Raw genomic sequence first — 18,727 nt, 5'->3', positions numbered from 1 at the left:
CATGGTTTGGAGGAAGACAACATAAACAGTGAAGGAGTTGAAATAATCAAAGAAATAACAAAAGAAAATAGATGAAGACCATTTCCTGGAGATGGGAAAAATATCAACCCAACAATTGGCAAGCCCCACCAAATGTCAACTGGACAAAAATGCTTTAGTTACATACTTGCAAAATTTCAGAACTAAGCTGAAGAGAAAAATTCCAAAAGATTTCAAAGAGAGAGAAATAAAAAGTGCTAAAAAGGAATGACCATCAGATCGACATCAATGCCTTACCAACATCACCAGCTCTTAAAAGCTTGTAAAGCAACTTTAAACCTAGAATACTGCATCGAAAGCAATTATAAATAAAATTTAAGTGAATAATAAAGGCATTTTAGACATAAAGAAGTCAAATAGTTCATTGTACATGTACCTTTTTTATTACTTTTTTAAAGATTTTATTTATTTATTTATTATTTGTGGGAGAGAGTAAGTACTGTGAGCAGGAGGAGGGGTGGGTGGGAGAGAAAGAGAGAGCATCTCAAGTAAGCTCCACACTGAGCCTAGAGCCCAATGCAGGGCTGGATCTCATGACCCTGAGATCATGACCTGAGCAGAAACTAAGAGACAGATGCTTAACTGAGTTACCCAGGTGCCCCTCATCCATCTTTTTTAAGGAAAATATGAGGACAGACTCCAGTAATATGAAAAAAATAATTGAAGAAAGAGGAATAAAAGGAGTCTAAGAACAGTTTAATCCAATCCACAGGTACAATGAAAGAAATCTCATAATGATCAGTAGGCCCAAAAAGTAATGAATAGAAAATAGAAAGAAACCAGAGGGCTTTATGAAGAAAAAATACATACATAAATAAAACTGGAGGTGGATTGAGGATGGCAGTGTGCATATGAAAATAAATGTAAAAGAAAGTCATGGTAAAATATGAGGCAAACTAAAATATGACATCATTTTGAGCAGTTGTTGATATATATATCAGATATTATTTTCAAGTAAAACTATAGAGAACATTTGAAAGACACCGGATACAGAAGGAAATGTAATGGTACAATCTATAAGTAAATTATTAAAATAATAATGCTTGCAGGTAAATTGCTTTAAACTAAAAAAAAAATGTAAAATATAACCATTGATTTGACAGAAGTCAGCAGGGAGGAAGAAAAAAAGAAAATATAGGCACACTGATTTCTTCATCTCACCTAATACAGGGAAAATAGAGCCTGTCCTAAGTGGTGATTGAAAATCATAGGTTAGGAGCCTCGGTGTCCATCAAAAGATGACTGGATAAAGAAGATGTGGTCTATGTATACAATGGAATATTACTCAGCCATTAGAAATGACAAATACCCACCATTTGCTTCGACGTGGATGGACCTGGAGGGTGTTATGCTGAGTGAAATAAGTCAATTGGAAAAGGACAAACATTATATGGTCTCATTCATTTAGGAAATATAAAAATTAGCGAAAGGGAATAAAGGGAAAGGAGAGAGGATGAGTGAAAATATCAGTGAGGGTGACAAAACATGAGAGACACCTAATTTTGGGAAACGAACAAGGGGTAGTGGAAGTGGAGGTGGGCAGGGGGTTGGGGTGACTGGGTGATGGGCACTGAGGGGGCCGCTTGGCAGGATAAGCACTGGATGTTATGCTAAATGTTGGCAAATTGAACTCCAATTTAAAACAAAAAAGAAAAAAGAAAGAAAATCATATGTTAAGTACAATGTTAAGTAACAAAGACAGTTAATAGAAAAATGAAAACAAAACAAAAAAACAACAACAAAACCCTGAATTTAAAGGAGCATAGGGGAGAAAGGAGAAAGTAAAAGTATGAGTGTATGAAATTTGGCATCTTTCATCCGGAAATCTACAGATACTACCTGAAGTCTTAAGAAAATCAAGAATATGATGTATTCTTTAGAAATATGATGGTAAATACCAGAAGAGCTCAAAAGTGAAACAATTAAAGTCATTAACTTTGGAAATCTTTGGACATCAGTGAAGGGCAGTGAGGATAAATTTTGCTTTTCTTCCACTTCCCATTCATACAAGTTTGAATATTTTAACCATTAAAAAAAATATATATATATATAATATACAAATATAACCATTACAAATATATATGTATAATTTAAAAGTAAAAAATAAAAAAAAAACTTCAAGGGGAATGTATATGATAGATACTTAGTTACTACTAAGAAGAATAAGCACAGAAAATTTACTAGTAAGTATCTGTTGATTCAACAAACTCTTGGAGCGCCTACTCTGTGCGTGTTCCTGTGGGAAAACTGAGTCTATAACAGTGAGCCACACAGACCCAGCCCCTATCATGACAGAGCTTTTTGTCTATCCATAAAGACAGGCGTTAAACAAATAATTACACAAATACATTGCTCAATACTGTGTTACATGCTGTGAAGGATAAGTATATAATGAGAAAATATAACAGGGGAATTTAAACCTGGGAAACCAAGTCCCTTTGGGCAAAGTCGTTTAATGAGCAAAGTTTAACAAAATTTGAATTCTTGGTACTAACATATAAAGGTTATTGGACACACAGGAAACAACCAGTAAGAATTAATTGTTTAGCTAAAAGCAACCAGTGCTCGCTTCAGTAGCACATATACTAACATTGGAATGATACAGAGAAGATTAGCATGGCTCCTGCGCAAGGATGACATGCAAATTCATGAAGCATTCCATAAAAAAAAAAATAAATAACTAAAATAACAAAATAAAAGCAACTAAATTAGTTCCCACCTAAGCAAAGTTCTGTCCCTTATTCTGTAGAACTCAAAAAGCATTTACAGATTTCCACGGTTTTAAGTTTTCTGAGCTTGAGAAATTTTTCCTCAAAATGAATCAAAAACTTAATTTTTTTTCAAAAAATAATATATTGAAAGCTGACAATGTGGCAATCTGCTGTAAGGCTAGGTAAAGATCAACCCACTTTAACATGTTTTTTTAAAAAAAGCCTAGTATTGCTAGAGCTGTCAAGAACTTCAAGTTGTGAAGGAAGTAATTTGATCTCCTGCACTTAAAAACTATTTACTTACCCATTTCCATCAGCATTCACTCATATAAACTAAGTGTGAGGACCAGAAAGCATATTTTTATTCAGCCTGTATCCAACTGGGATACAGCATAGAATGTGAGAAAGTAGTAGGTCTTCTGATATGATCAGAGGGCTGGTCACCAGGGAAGCCTGTCCTGAGCAGAAGAGTTTGGGGAGGGGGCACCAAAGGAGAATTTTAGTTAAATAATTAGGAGACCATTTTATAATTTAATAAAAGTGTCAGGACTGGCCTTTAAAATAGTCTGGGCTTTCTCATGAGTCATGTCAAAACTGACATGGTAAAGCCAATTATCGACTGCCAGGACCCCATAAATGGGCCACCTCAATGACAATGGGCCTGCGCCTGACTTCTACCTGAGATTCCGCTGCCCTACTATCTGTACTCACCCCTTCTCATGCTTCTGGTTTGGCAACCTGTTAACCATTTGATCAGACTAGAACTGTGGAATTGAGACACTTTATTACTGGTTGTTCTTTGGGAAAGAATCAATTAATGTCTATTCTAAGCCCGTAACTCCACATGCACAGATGCACTGGATAGGATACACAGAAAGAGTTCATGTTTGTGCAAATCCAGCAAAGTCAAGCAAGCAAGTTATCTTTCCCACAAATAAGAAAGTTATATTTCAACTTATTTACTAATTTACTATGGTTCTTAAAATGACAAGTGTAGTAATAGATGAATCCAAGCCTTTTAACATAGAAAAGTCAACAGACACTAGATAGTTGATTGCCTCTTATGTGCATCTTAATCTTGGAAATTTTGCCAAACCCCTAGGAAGCTGAAGTTAGGGTGATAATTTCAAATAAGTTTACGTTTCAGATTGACTTCCTTGGGAAACCCAAAAAGACAGCAGTATTCATTCCTCAGTGTTCCTTTGGTTTTGGTTTTGTTTTCTTTTGGGGGTAGGAAGGGAGTATTTTGCTCTTGTTAAATCACTTTCCAGTATCCTAATCATACTAATAATCCCTGCTTTGGAGAATCTCTGATATTTTGTAATAGCTGTTTCAGAGCCATCTTAGAAACTTTTATACAGCATTTACTGCCTGCCAGGACACTAAGTGCTTTATATATATTAACTCGAGTTATACTTAAACAGCCCTAGATGGTTGGTATTCAGAGAGGTTGTGTAATTTATCCAAAGTCACACAGCTAAATAGGTGGTGGACCCGGCATCTGAACCGGAGCAGTCTGCCTGCAAGGCTCTGGAATATAAAGCATAACTTGTAAATAAGCATCACAGTTTCACTTTGATTTTCATTACTGTTTCATCAACGTTTATCTTGAGGCTTGGCAAGCCTCAGGTGTCACCGATTCCTCTGTCTCCTGAACATTCTCTCCCTTCCCCCTTGGCTCCCTACCTGCATTTCCGGCCTGCCTGTCAGATAGTTAATGATCTGCACACAAACACTTACATGAACTAGTGGAGCTAAGCCTTTAAAAGAATCCTGGGGGAATCCTTTAAAGACTCTTTTACAATATGAATAATCACCCCCTAATTTATTCATCTGCAAATTTTTGTTTTGATATAATAGATTTTCTTCGGGAGGGGCCCAACCTGATGCCTGCTTTTTTTTAGCTCTTCTGAGATGCATCAGCTTTGCTTTGCCATTTTGTAATTCAAGAAACCCGATTATTTTAACGTCCACAACAACCATTCTCCTTTTAGAGTTTATGAAAGTGAAAGATACGTGGCACAAAAACTCTTTGTCAGGGAATATTTCTCGTGAAATGGAAATTTTAGCTCCTCTGACTTACTTGGAATGCGTATTTGTTCAGACACAGGACAGGGAAAATAAAATTTAAGTGTCCAGAATATTATTTCTATCCATTTTAATTTTGTCAGGCCAGACCCAGTTTCCATAGCAGATGAAATTAAATTTTTATATCAACTCACTTCTCACTTTAATGTCAAGAAATTTGCTGTTCTATATGCTTAGACTTTCAAGTAAATATCAGCTAACCCTGATTGCTGCAATCACCTCTTTGACTGATCTAGCAGCTCTGTGAGTCCCACCCTCCGGCAGATTTAGTTTTCTGAGATCAGCAACAAAAACCAGACTAAAGCATCTCATCCCGTACTTTGACAGAAACTAAGGAGACTCAGTATTAGCAGCTGGCCCAAAGTTGCCATCAGGTCAATCAACGGTATGGACGTAGAACTTCACGTCGGGAGCATAATAATGGGTTTTGTCTCCCTTGCTGAACCCCGCATTTTGATTCCAAGTGCTCCCTTCGAGTTTGAGGTTCAAATTGAGCTCTTCTGTTGTAATACGATAACTTACACAGTTAATGGCAAGCGGTGGAGGTCAACATTTATGGGGATAGCCTATTTGCTTTTCCCTGAGGTCTCCAAAACACATTTTCTAAACTCTTCCATGTGGTCCAGACCATGTTATGGATTTGTTAACTTTGCAATACATTTGATTGAAACATCATAATTCTTTCCATGACAATAGTGTCTGATGTTACAGATGCCCAACCAGCAAGGTCAATAGTTGACAGATGGAAGTTGGAGCCAAGCAATCACATTTCCCAAGCCATTCTAAAGAATGTAACTGAAGAAAGGTGGGACTGGGCCTAAAACACACCAAACGGTAAAAAGCACAAAGATAATTGCTTCAAATTTAATGAATCTTTCTTTGATATGACAACCAATCCAAGAATCTCTGGATTCCCTTTCTCTGATAAAAGTCAAAACATTTTTGAGGCGGTGGCAGTTTATCTAAATTACTGTTTTTCCTCCATCAGTCTTTAGGCTTAATCTCATTTGCTTTTATGGATATGGTAACCCTTTTGAATAGCTTTTAACCTTTTAAAAGTTGCCTTGACCCGAAGAGCCTAAAAAATTTTTAATACAATATTGAATAATAAAAATTGAACAATTGAGTGCTTTTCTTACCAGCAGTCTGCATGCAGTGCTCCAGGTCCCAGAGCAGAGTTTCTGTCTGAATAAAAATAAAAAAAAAAAAATTAAAATACCTGTGTATAGCTTGCTTCCAGCAGAAACCTTCAGCTCTGACCTCTGTTTCATTGGCTCCATTGTTCCTTCTGCCACCACAATATATTGGCTTTCTCTTTTCCGGAGAAAGAGTGTGCTTTATCCCGCAGCACGTCAGCTTCGAAGGGCTCTTACTTCAAGTGTCCAGAGCATCATTATGGTAAATTTAAGAAATCCTCAGCTTAAAATTGTCTCTTTCAATTGCACATAATGTAGGTAACTTCATGACTAAATGTTATAGACCAAGCCTTTTGTTGGCTTTGTTTTTTTTCTTACCATAGTCTCTAGGACATTTTCTATTTTGTGTTTGGTTAAGATGCAGGACAAGATGATGAGCTGCAAATGCAGCTCAATTTTTTGTATTAATCTTCGTGTTGTGGAACTTAATTACCAAATTAAAAACAAGATGGTATCCTTGCCATCCTGGGAAAAGGGATGGGGGCCCTCCAGGTGAATGCTAGCCCCCTGGGAGGGATGGGGGGGGTAGGGTGGTGGTAAGGAGTTCCTGGGGAAAGCTGCTGGGAGAGGAGGCCCTTCCCTGGGCAGAGCTACCTCCCACCTGGCAGGCCCGGCTGGGAGCCAGGAGCCACGCTTCCTCCCGCATCCAGAGCCTGGGAGGCCCTGGGTGGGGGGGGGGGGGGATGTCAGTCAGCTGACACTGCCTCCTGCTCTCTCTATCTGAGAGTGGGATCTGCATTTTCTAAGCCAGTTGGCAGCACGCACCACAAACAGCAACGCACCGCAGGCCTGCGGTATAGACTGTCACCCTGTGATAAGTGTGCCAGCTCAGTGGTGCAAAGGTTTTCAGATACCCTCCCTTGGGCTATCGTTCTCTTCCTCCTCCTCCCCTCTCCCCCGCACACCCCGAGCATCGGGCTCTCCAGTGCCCTTCTCCAAATAGTCACAATAACCCATCCCGGCCAGTGATGCTTAAAATTGAACCATGGTTCAGGGGAGCAGTAGGCTCTCCCTGCAAGCACCCTAATGTGTTAAACAGCCATGCCAGGTAGCTCTCTCCCTTCTCAGAACCAACTACTTATAGAGACCATCTGTCAGTGGAAGTTCGTTTTTATGCAAGTTCTCTAACCTAGCCTTGGAAGGATAAACAAACTCTGTACTTAGATAGTTTTCTCTAAGAGCAGCGTCTCCCTAATCGTCCCCTCAAGCCGCCTGCTTCCGCTGGAGGCCTAGAAACAGGAGAGGAGCCGGGTTTTGGAGCCGTCTGGTGACTGAGCACCTACCTCCAACAGGACCACGTTTGTACAGCTGAGGCTTGACATGCAGAGCCCTTTAGACGGTTGGAATTATTTCATTTGGCACCACGATTGCCTCAAATGATACATATTTTCAGGGAAAGAAACACTGCGAAAGAAAACTTGAACCAATAGGGACATTTATTCTCCAGGTTTAAAATTAATTTCCTGTATTTCTCTGGCTTTAAAAAAAAATTCTATTGGAACTGCAACTTTATGAGAAGAAAAATCAAAAACTATTTCTTTTACGCTGAGCCCAGTATCAGATGAAATGGAAATGTAAGGATTTCCTTAGCGTTAACCCGCTGGAATTCTCCAGCTGAGAACTGAGGTCTGCAGGCTGTTTTAGGTTAAGACCTTGCTCCACTCCATGTTAGGTAATCAGATGTCATTTAGGCAAAATAAATGAGAAGTACTCAAGGAATCAGAAGAGGTGAAAGAGCAGAATCTGGTTTGGATAAAAGTTTAATTCTTCAGTTCCAAGAGGCAGAGCCCTTCGAAGATGCTGAGCAAAGTCAGACAGGAGGGGCCGAGTAATGAAGATGGATGCAGCTTGTTATCAGCAGGCCGTTTGCTAGGGCTTGACGTAACCTCAAACATTGCAGATAGCTCAATGGCACTTGCCACTAAACCCCTAATTAATGAATAGCAGGCCCTAAATTAACAATGTGCATTTACAGACGAATTCTGGGCACTCATTAAACGATGGTCAAATACCAAGCAGCAACTGTTGGCTTACTCCTGCTGGATTGCTCCATCCACCGGGCGTTTGGGAGGAGTGGTCACCAGGGCTTTCCTGTCTGCTAGGCCTGAGACCAGCTGCGCAGCAGAGAGGGACGCGCTGCTGCTCGGGGAGGGAAGGGGCGAGGAGATGCGAGCTCAGCTTTGAGCGGGAACACCTGTGCTTGCCATTCTTAGGGGCGCAGAAACCATCTCTGATTTAGCTGGTGCAGCCAATAAAAGTTAAAAAAAAAAAAAAAAGAAAGAAAGTAAAAAGTTTGAATCCTAACCAACTCTGCCAGGGGAGGAAGGAGACTTTGCAGAGAGCAGCCCCACAGTGCACTTTCGTGGGCGGGCTGGAATGCGCTCTGGGGGCGGAGGGTTGAGACAATGTGTAGATTTGTTTGGCAAAAGCTTCATTAATAAACAATTAAGGGCTTGTGGTGAGGGAGCTGGGGTCTGGCTGCAGCCTCCTCCTGACGGCCCCTCCACTGAAGCAGGAGGCCCCAGCCCCAAAGCCGCGCAGGCCCTGTGACCAGAGCCAACCAAAAGCGCTTTCTGCAGCAAACGGTAGCCAAGCTAATTATCTAGCACCTTCTGTGGGGGGTTTTCCTCTGGATTTCGAGGAATAAAAATGGGGAGCTGCGGGCTTGTAATGTCGCAAGGATGTAGCCCCCATGTGGGAAGGTGTATATATGACTATTAAATAATATTATTACCTTCAAGGCGTGCAGAAGTGAAATAAAGATGGAAGCCAAGTATGAGTAAGAAATTGGAAAGTAAATTAAGTGGAAAAGAAACATTTTTTAAGCTTTTGTGGGAGGTGGCAATAAAAAAGACTCTTGCAAAGCCATGGTGAGGAGTAGAATGGATTTAAGGGGAGAGGATGTTCAGCAAACATCTCCCCTTGAGTGGTGTCTGCTCTGGCTAAAATCCTGAGGCGGGGCCCTTCTGTCGTGAAGGGAAAGCATCTGAGGTTTATGAGCGGTCACTCTCCGGAAGCATCCATGCTAAAGAAAGCACAGCTGCCTGCCCGCTGAGGGCACAGGGCAGAGGCTGTGCAACAGCCTGGGCAAATTCCCCAGGCTGCAGTGCCAGGATCCATGTATGGTCAAAAGCAAAGGCATTCTCTCGTTCCTGTGTATCATTCCCACATCCGGCTTTTCAAATTGGAGTTTGCATACTTTTAGGGACAGTGTATTCCTATGGCCCGTAGAGGCACTATGAAAGCAAACCAGTTGCCAAAGGAGAAAAAAACCCCAAGCTCTTCATTTGAAAACACCAAAGGGACTTGTGTTGGGGCCGTGGCTAGGGGATGGGGGTGCTGGACTCCACACGTCTGCCATCCAAATATTCCTAAGTAATGAATGGGTAGGAATCGAACTGAGGGGAGGGGTGGTGAGGGGAACAGGTGTTTCCCTTTTCCCAAGGGCATTTCTCATTTATTATATATCTAGTCAAAAGTTTCTTTTTGAGCAGACTTTGTCACATCTAGCCAAACAGCGGCTGTGTGAAAAAAGCACCTTAAGCAATCATTTTAAGAGCTGCCCTCATTCCACATTGTGTGACTGAATACAAATCCTTTATACTCCCCAGTTTGATGATGAAATGGAGATTTAACCTCTGCTTGCCATCATTATCAGTTCACTGAGTTTCTGAGTCTAAACCACAAAGCTCCTGAAAATGTAAGTTACTGGATGTTTGCCCTCGCCCCATTCCCCCCACGCCCAAAGCAAGCCAAATACAGAGCTTACTGGGAGGGGAGAAGATCAATAGGAAACAGTTTCTTATTACAACATTCCCCTGGATTTCTCAGAACTCCATCCATGGTGCATTTCTACTCCCAGTGGTCATACAATTAGGGGGAAAAATAAGTGAACTTCAGACAATAAAAGAGAATGAGCAAAGGACAGACGCGAATCACAGTATCTTTTTCTGCCTCCATTATAATCTGTATAACCCAGCTCATCACGGCATATGTGTATAGGCCACATTTCCTCGGGTTTCAAAAGCCTGGTGGTTCAGTCAGAAATGTATGTCACAATAGAGCAACAAAAGAACTGTCCCTTTCCTAACCCTCGCTGGCAACATCTCGAGATTCCCTGGTCCATTTTCTGATTCACGGGGTCGCCAGAGTGTGTCTCATGTGTGTCCCAAATCACTGCTAGTGTCCTCTGCTTCCACTTTATGGCATTTCCTCAACTTTCTGTCATTCCTGACTCCTAGAATGACACTCCAGATGTGAAAATTGACATCAATCCCCTAGGCCAGATATTTCCATCCCGACATAGTCTCTTTTAAGAGTGTGACCTTGGCCTTGAGAAGCTTTCCTGGACCTAAATAAAAGGAGCCCATTCTTCCTCCGTCTAACATATTATCTAGGAAGTTAAAGCCTAGCAATTTATTCTTGGGAAGGTCTTCTCCTTGGGGGGGGCAGCTATTGTCCAACCTGACAGCCATTAATCCTCTTCTCTGTCCAAAGAAAGCTTCATCAGCTCATTTCACAAACCCAGATAAACATGTCTAGGTATACCCATGTATACAGTAGAGACCCTTATTCCGTGATCCTCAAATACACATGATTAGGTGAAATAATTTTTCCAAAAATGGTGTTACCACATACAGGATAATATATTGACCCAGTTGTCAGCTTTATCCTTTAACACCAGTATTTTTGTAGGACTGCCTCTTGTAGGAAGGAAATCCTACCTGCTATAACAAAAGAACCACAAAATACATTAATTGATAAAACATAACAGTTTATTTCTCACTCGAGAAACCCCAGAATGAGTGCTTTTTCAAGAAAATGATCCAGGGCCCCAGACTCATTCCATATCATAGCTCCACTATCTTTAACACATGGCCCCCAAGGTCACTACACTCTTTTACATCAAACTGAAAGAAGGGGGAAGAGAAGCACACTGTTTCTTTATGCCCTCTACTCAACCTCAACACACTGCATACAATCCATTGGTGAAAACCAATTGTGTAATCATTCCTAGATGTAAGGACTGGGGAGCTGAAAATATAGTCCAGGGCTGGGAACTCATTTCTAATCAATAACTCTACACTCTGGAAGATGAGCATAAATGTTGAGGAAAGCCAAGCACCACTACTACTACTACTACTACTACTACTACTACTACTACTACTTCTTCTTCTTCTTCTTCTCTTCTTCTTCTTCTTCTTCTTCTTCTTCTTCTTCTTCTTCTTCTTCAAAAACTTTGTTTATTCATGAGAGACACAGAGAGAGAGGCAGAGACATAGAGAAGCAGACTCCATGCAGGGAGCCTGATGTGGGACTCAATCCCAGGTCCCTGGGATCACATCTGAGCCAAAGGCAGAAGCTCAACCACTGAACCACCCAGGTGCTCTAAGCACTTCTGCCAGAATACTAGACTGATTATATATGTGTGTGAGTTACATATTATTTGTATGCATATAAACAAAAGAACTGTAGCAGTATGTATTCAATTTCAATTTGCCCTTATTTTGAACTTTTTATGTTCCAGGTGTATTTAGTTCTTACCATAAGCCAAAAATGAGATAGGTGCACAGTCCAAAAAGAGGAAGTATGGAATCTTAGGAAAACTGTTGAAGAATAAACATGAGTTGGAGAAGATGGTATCAGTGGGAATAGTAGAATGAAGACCTCCAAAACTCTGCTCTGTCATAAAACAAAAATAACACTGGCAAAAAAAAACTGTCAGAATAAAAATTTTCAAAACTCTGGAAATTAACCAAAGGCTTGAATTGAGGAGTGTTTACTCAAGAAAAACAGCTGACTTTCCATAAGAACAGCAAGCTTTATGGTATTACAACTTGTCCTAGTCTCATCCTACTCTGCTTAGTGCTGATGTAAACTTGAAAACCAACAATTCCACAATTAGAGTAAAATCCAGCAGTCTAGCAGGCACTGGAGGGGTCCCAGTGAACTGTCATTATTTTACCAGTCTGCCAATTTCCTGAAAACCTCCATTTGAAGGATTATCTTTATTTGACCTGACTCAGACCTCACTTGGGGTGAAAAGACTTTCCTCTGAAGATGTTTATCAAAAACAATCAACAGCAACCGTACAACATTGCAGTTACCTGAGGTAGTGATAATAGTTGGGACAAATAAGAAGCTAACCAAAAAATTTTAAAATCTTGGGAATGATATTCTCATTGCAGTTTTAAAAATTCTGACATATTGCTGGGGATCTAGAAACCCATGTACATGTATAGAGTTTACACATTTCTAGGTAAGAGCTGAGAAGGTCCTAAACTCACATGTCTGGCTAATCTTGAGGCTCTCTGGAAACAAGATGCAAGGGTAATGTAGAGTTGTTGTAAACCTCCAACCTGAGTGTTGAAGTTGGACCCCAACACATGCAAAACCCTTCAGCAAAGGCTGGGAGACTTACTGGTTCCAGGTATTTAAGAAAATCTCTTTCTAGTCATTAGGCTTCCACTAAGCTAACCGAATGGAGATGTCAGTGGCTAAACATGACAAATAAAACAGATTTTAAAAATTAGGTCAAGAGGATCACTAAGTAAACAAACAACAACAAATTCTGGGTCTGATTTCTGCAGTTGCCATGTTATATTACTTTAAACATCATTTTTCAACAAAGCTGTGAAACATGTAAAAGAAAAAAAATCAAGAGAAATTGTCCTTGAGGAAGCCCAGATGTTAGACTTAGTAGATAAAGACTTTAAATCAGATATTTTAAATATGTTCAAAGAATTGAAGGACAAAACATCTGAGGAATTAAAGAAAAGTATGAGAATGATGGCTTCACTGTATAGAAAATATCAATAAAGAGCCATTTCTATTTTGAAAGCACAAATAGAAATTCTGTAGTTGAAAAGTGCAATAATTGAAATAATTCCCTAAGAGGGGATCAAGATCATATTTGAGTTGGCAGAGGAAGGCATAAGTGAACTTGATGATTGAGATGATACCATCTGAAGAACAGAAAGAAAAAAGAATGAAAGAAAATGAGCAGTCTGAGATACTTGTGGCACACCAGAAAGGTTATCAACATATGCAAAATGGGTGTCCAGTAGGAGAGAGAAAGAAGCAGAAAAAAATATTTGAGGAAATCATGGCCCAAACTTCCTCAAAATGATCAAAAACATTAATCCATACATCCAAGAAGCTCAATCCTACAAATAGGATAAAACTCAAAAGGATCCATACCTAGATACACTGTAATGAAATTTCTGAAAGACAATGAGAAAATCTTGAAAGCAGTAAGAGTGAAGTGATTTATCATGTTCAGGGAATCACCATTAAGATTAATATCTGATTTTTAAATATAATACCTTAGAGGCCAGAAGCAAATGAGCTAATTAATGTATTTGACATGCTGAATTAAAAAAAAAGACTTAACAAGCAATAATTCTATATCTAGGAAAACTATCCTTCAGAAATAAAGGAAAAATCAAAACACTCCCAGATGAACAAAGCTGAGAATTTGTCACTAGCTGACATGTCCTACAAAAAATACTAGAGAATCCTTTATGATGTAAAGAAAGGACACTAGACAGTACAACAAATCGACATGAAGAAATGAAGAGCATTAGTAAAGGTAACTACTGGATAAATATAAAACACAGTATAAATTTATTTTCTGTTTGCAATTTTATAAGATTTAAAATAAAACTGCGTAAGGAAATAATTATAGCTGCTACTAGGCAAATAATGTATAAAGATTCATTTATATGACAATAATGTAAGAAAGGAGAGGGGCAGGAATGTAGTAGCTAGGAACAAAGTTTTTATATACTGTTGAAATTAAGTTGGTATCCATGCAAACTAAATTATGATAAATTATGATGTTAATTGCAATCCTCATGGCAACCATTAAGAAAATATTCTAAGAATATAGTAAAAGAAACAAGGCGATTAAGATGCCATGCTAGAAAATATTTATATAACACAGAAGTCATTAATGAAAAAATAGGAACAAAAGAGTCATATGGCATACAGAAAACAAATAGAAAAATGGCAGACATCAATCCTACCTTATTGGTAATTATATTAAATACAAATTGATTAAATACTCCCATTGGGCAGCCCCGGTGGCTCAGCAGTTTAGCGCTGAGCTAAATCCTAGATCCTAGAGCCCTGGGATCGAGTCCCACATTAGGCTCCCTGCATGGAGCCTGCTTCTCCCTCTGCCTGTGTCTCTGCCTCTCTCTCTCTCTCTCTCTCTCTCTCTCTCTGTATCTCTCATAAATAAATAAATGAATAAAATCTTTAAATACTCCCATAAAAAGACAAAAATCAGCAGAATGGATTTTATAAAGCATGATCCAACTATATGCTGTTTACAAGTGACAGACTTTAGATTCAAAGGTGGAAATAGGTTAAAAGTAAAAATGTGACAAAATATCTACCATACAAATAGCAACTGGAAGAGACTTTGTGTGGCAATATCAGACAAAATAGACTTCAGGACAAAAGTTGTTACTACAGACAAAAAAGCACACTTTAACAAAAATATCAATCTAACATAATTTTGGGGCACCTGGGTGGCTCAGTAGTTGAGTGTCTGTCTTCAGCTCAGGTCATGATCCTGGGGTCCTGGGATCTAGTCCTGCATCAGGCTCCACACAGGGAGCCTGCTTCTCCCTCTGCCTATGTCTCTGCCTCTCTCTCTGTGTCTCTCATGAAAAAATAAATAAAATCTTAAAAAAAAGGACATAATTTTAAACATTATATACCTAACAACAGAAAACCAAAATCTATAAAGCAAAAGTATATTTTATTCCTTCTTGTGGCTGAATAATATCCACTGCATTGATATGACAGGTTTTACTTATTATATAACACATGAATCTTGAAAACATTATGCTCAGAGAAAAAAGCCAGACACAAAAGGCCTCATATTGTATAATTGAATAAATATGAAGTGTCCACAATAGGCAAATCCATAGAGATAGAAAACAGATTTGTGATCATAGGAATTATAGGGATGGGAGATGGGTAGTGATTGCTAAGAGGTACAGTTTTCCAAAAACCTTAGAACTACTTCAGTGCTTTCCTTTTTTATTTATTCTAGGTGAAGAAGAAACACATAGTGGAAAAAAAACCAAGCTAACAAATTTCAGTGTTAGACATACATGCAATCAAATCTCCACTCACCCCTAACCCACGATGTGTGTGTGTGAGAAATATTAAGTTAAAATGTATTATAATTTTTAAATTGATATAACCCACATATTTCAAAATATTTATTTGGACTTTGATATTTGTAATAGTTTTCTTTATTGCTGTATAATAAATTACCACAAGGTAATTTTATTTATTTATTTATTTATTTTAAGTAATTTTATTTATCTGTTTTAAAGGCTTAAAATAACACAAATTTGTTATCTCACAGTTCCCATGGGTCAGGGGTCAGGCATTGATGAGTTGGGTCTTCTGCTCAGTGTATCACCAGGCTAAAATCAAGGTGTCAGCAGGAGCTACGGATCTCATTTGGAGCTCAGAGTCCTCTTCTGAGTTAATTGGAAGAATTCTGTTCCTTGAGGTTATAGGACTGAAGCCTTCAACTCCTAAAGGCTCCACCCTTCCCTACCATGTGGCCTGCTCTACAAATAGAAGTTTCTTTTTTCATACCTAATAGAAAAGCATCTCTACTGCTTTTTCTGATTCTGATTTCTAGACTCTGTTGTAATGTCTCATATAATTGGTCAGGTCCATCCACAATAGTCCTTCTTTTGATTAATTTAAGGTCAACTGCCTGGAGATCTTAATCACAACTCTAAAATCCATTCATCTTTACCATACCATGTAACCGTGTAACCCAATCAAAGGAGTGACTATCTCATCATCCTCACAGGTCCAGTCCCTACTCAAAGAGAGAGAAATATACCAAGTACGGGTCACTGGGATTATCTTAGAATTGTACCTACTACAAGTAGGCTGTTCTGTGTATTTCCACTATGTATGGGGCTTGCTAAGGTATGAGTATATACAAGTATGGTCACTGTTTAGACACCATTTGGGGAGACTTAGTCAAGCCATACATCATCAGAGCTAAACTCCGCTTCAGCACAGGACCTAATAGTAGCTTCCAAACCTGGCTGCCCATCTGAACAACCTGGAGATTTCCTCCCAGAAATTCTCTTCTTTTTTTTAAAGATTTTATTTATTTATTCATGAGAGATACACAGAGAGAGAGAGAGAGAGAGAGGCAGAGACACAGGCAGAGAGAGAAGCAAGCTCCATGCAGGGGGCCTGACATGGGACTCCATCCCGGGTCTCCAGGATCAGGCCCTGGGCTGAAGGCGGCGCTAAACCGCTGAGCCACCCGGGCTGCCCACCTCCCAGAAATTCTGATTCAATGTCAAAGCTGATACCTCTACACACATACACACACACACACACACACACACACAAACTCTCTATATATTTGAGAAGTTCCACATGAGCAGCAAGGGTTGATACTCTAAAGCTCTATAACCCACAATTAATGGAGAAAAATAAAAACAGTACTATTAACAAACCCTATGTGAGCTTGTTAAATAATTAAATTTATACACATACATAACTAGTTACAATATTTAATTTAATCACAATTCTTCCTCACTTTTTATTCATAAGGAAAAAAACTGTAGCATAGAAAAGGAAACCTGTGGTTTCAATGTCAGATATACCTGAAATCAAATCTCCATTCCACTTGCAACTCATTCTTAATCTCCATAAATTACTCAAGCCTCAGGTTCAGGTTCCTCACGAACAATGTGGGGATATCAATACCTGTGCCACCACGCTCTAGGACGATGGCAAGGATGAAACTGTCCAGCAAACTCTTCTTAAACACACATCGCTAGAGGAAAATTGGAATCTTCGTTCTCCAGTCTCCTTGACTTCTGGGCTGCAGCAATTCCTTGGGTTTGTCCTGGAGCATCCTGGGAGAACTGGTTCTCCTGTCCCCATATTTTGGGAAAGGCAAGGAAAGCTTTCTAAAGCAGAACTGCCCATCTCTCTCAGGCTGCCTTCTATTCCCACTGTTCAGCCTCCCCTTTGTGGGCTTTGTCCGACAGGGAAAGAGCAGTACCTCTATGCATATTAAAGGTTGTCTGTAGGTGGAGGGTATAAGTTCCCTACAAATTTGTAATACCATATAACACTCCTCCCTCACATTGCATGACACATAAATTGGGCACGCATGGCCAATTGCAGCACGACATACCACTCCTGCACCCACCACACTATACTACCCTTTGCACCCGCCCACCTGGTTAGTCATGATTAGCAAAGCCTCAGAACCAGCTCACTGCCACTGGCTTGCCTAGTGCTTTGCACCCAATACTTCACTTCTGCCACGGGAGAGAGGTTAGGAAAGGCAGGACAAGTGGTCTGATCTGAGGGAAAGGGAAATATAGACTTCCGCATAAAATCAGGACCATTAACATTTGGGCGTTCATTTTCTTAAACTTTCAAATAATAATAATACTATTTTATCTAACTTAAAGGATTGTTCAGAGCATAAAACGAGATAATAGATGTCAGATGCACTTTGTATTCTGTGAGGCACTATATAGTCACATTTTAAGGGCAAAATCTCAAGTAACATTAGGAGAGAGTGAGTCTCATTCCCCTCAAATATTTTCCCATGTGGCATATTATGCTGTTATCTTGAATTGTGCATGTGCTCTATTGGACTATAAGCTCCTTCGGAGCAGAGATGTCTTGTTGGTTCAGAATTTGGGCTTTGATGAGAGTGGGAGTCATGATCTGAGGTACAGGGAGGGGTAGATGCTTCTTTGTCTATAATGGATAGCCCAGAGCCACGGCATAGCACTAGAATGGAAGCCCCAGGAAGGCAGGGAATTTAGACTCTTTGGTTTATTGCTATTACACCGGTACTTTAGAACTGTGTCTGATAGAGTAAATACTCCATAAATATTTGCTGAGCAATGAATAAGCAAGTGGTTGTTGGATTGAGCTACAATAAGGTAAGCTTTGATAGAGTAACATGGCTGCTGCCTTCACCCCTAGGGGGGCTGCAAGCAAGGCTTGTTCAGAGCCTCAGAGATGCTTTCTCTGTGTGTTCTCTTCTCATCCTCTCAGAATGGCTCTCCCTCCCCCTATCCGCCTCTCTACATTTCTCTAATGCTTCTCACCCCCACACATCATACTGTCCTGCAACTGCTCAAAACCCTTGCTTGGAATTTAGCCCAGGCCTCCCCGTTTATGCTCCCAAATCACCTTTACTCTCCAGCTCCTTCTATTCACCACCTCTCCCATCAGCCTTCCTGCCCTGATGGGTCACAGCAACTTGAGAAATTGCACCCATACATTGTATGGAGAGGGTAGCTGCTTCTGCGTTTTTGTCTCCAGTTTCTTGAGTACCCTTTCTGCCAGAGGTCCCAACACCCTTCCCCCAAATTTCCATAGTAAACTCACCCCACCACTTATACTTCATCATTTGCTACTTACCACCTACCTCATTGAAAGTATCTTATATTAGTAAGGGTTCCCCAAAGAAACAGTACTAATATATATAAAGAGATACATTATAAATAATTGGCTCACATGATAGTGGAGGCCAAGAAGTCCCCAGATCTGCAGTCAGCAAGCTAGAGACCCAGGAGAGCTGATGGTAAAATTCCAGTCTGAAGGCTGGAAGGGGGGAACCCTGGGTGGCGCAGCGGTTTAGCGCCTGCCTTTGGCCCA

At 39.9% G+C, this 18,727-nt stretch overlaps 1 long non-coding RNA gene and 1 other non-coding gene across 2 annotated transcripts in view; one reads left to right on the top strand and one right to left on the bottom strand.

Annotated features, from left to right (window-relative positions):
• Positions 1–17,160, bottom strand: part of LOC140637898 (uncharacterized) — a 52,126-nt gene extending 34,966 nt beyond the window's left edge. The window contains exons 1-2 of the long non-coding RNA XR_012034975.1: positions 16,805–17,160; positions 5,978–6,023 (exon numbers count right to left, since the gene is read on the bottom strand). This is a non-coding gene — a long non-coding RNA (uncharacterized lncRNA). The remainder of the gene's footprint in view (positions 1–5,977; positions 6,024–16,804) is intronic.
• On the top strand, positions 2,601–2,707 carry LOC140639284 (U6 spliceosomal RNA). The gene has a single exon (XR_012036056.1). It is a non-coding gene; the product is annotated as a U6 spliceosomal RNA (small nuclear RNA).
• Positions 17,161–18,727: the final 1,567 nt, after the last annotated feature.

The sequence above is a fragment of the Canis lupus genome, chromosome 8 (assembly GCF_048164855.1).
Source record: "Canis lupus baileyi chromosome 8, mCanLup2.hap1, whole genome shotgun sequence".
Classification (NCBI taxonomy): domain Eukaryota; kingdom Metazoa; phylum Chordata; class Mammalia; order Carnivora; family Canidae; genus Canis; species Canis lupus.
The sequence above is the reverse complement of the archived record's forward strand: the minus strand, read 5'-3'. Positions and strand labels throughout refer to the sequence as shown.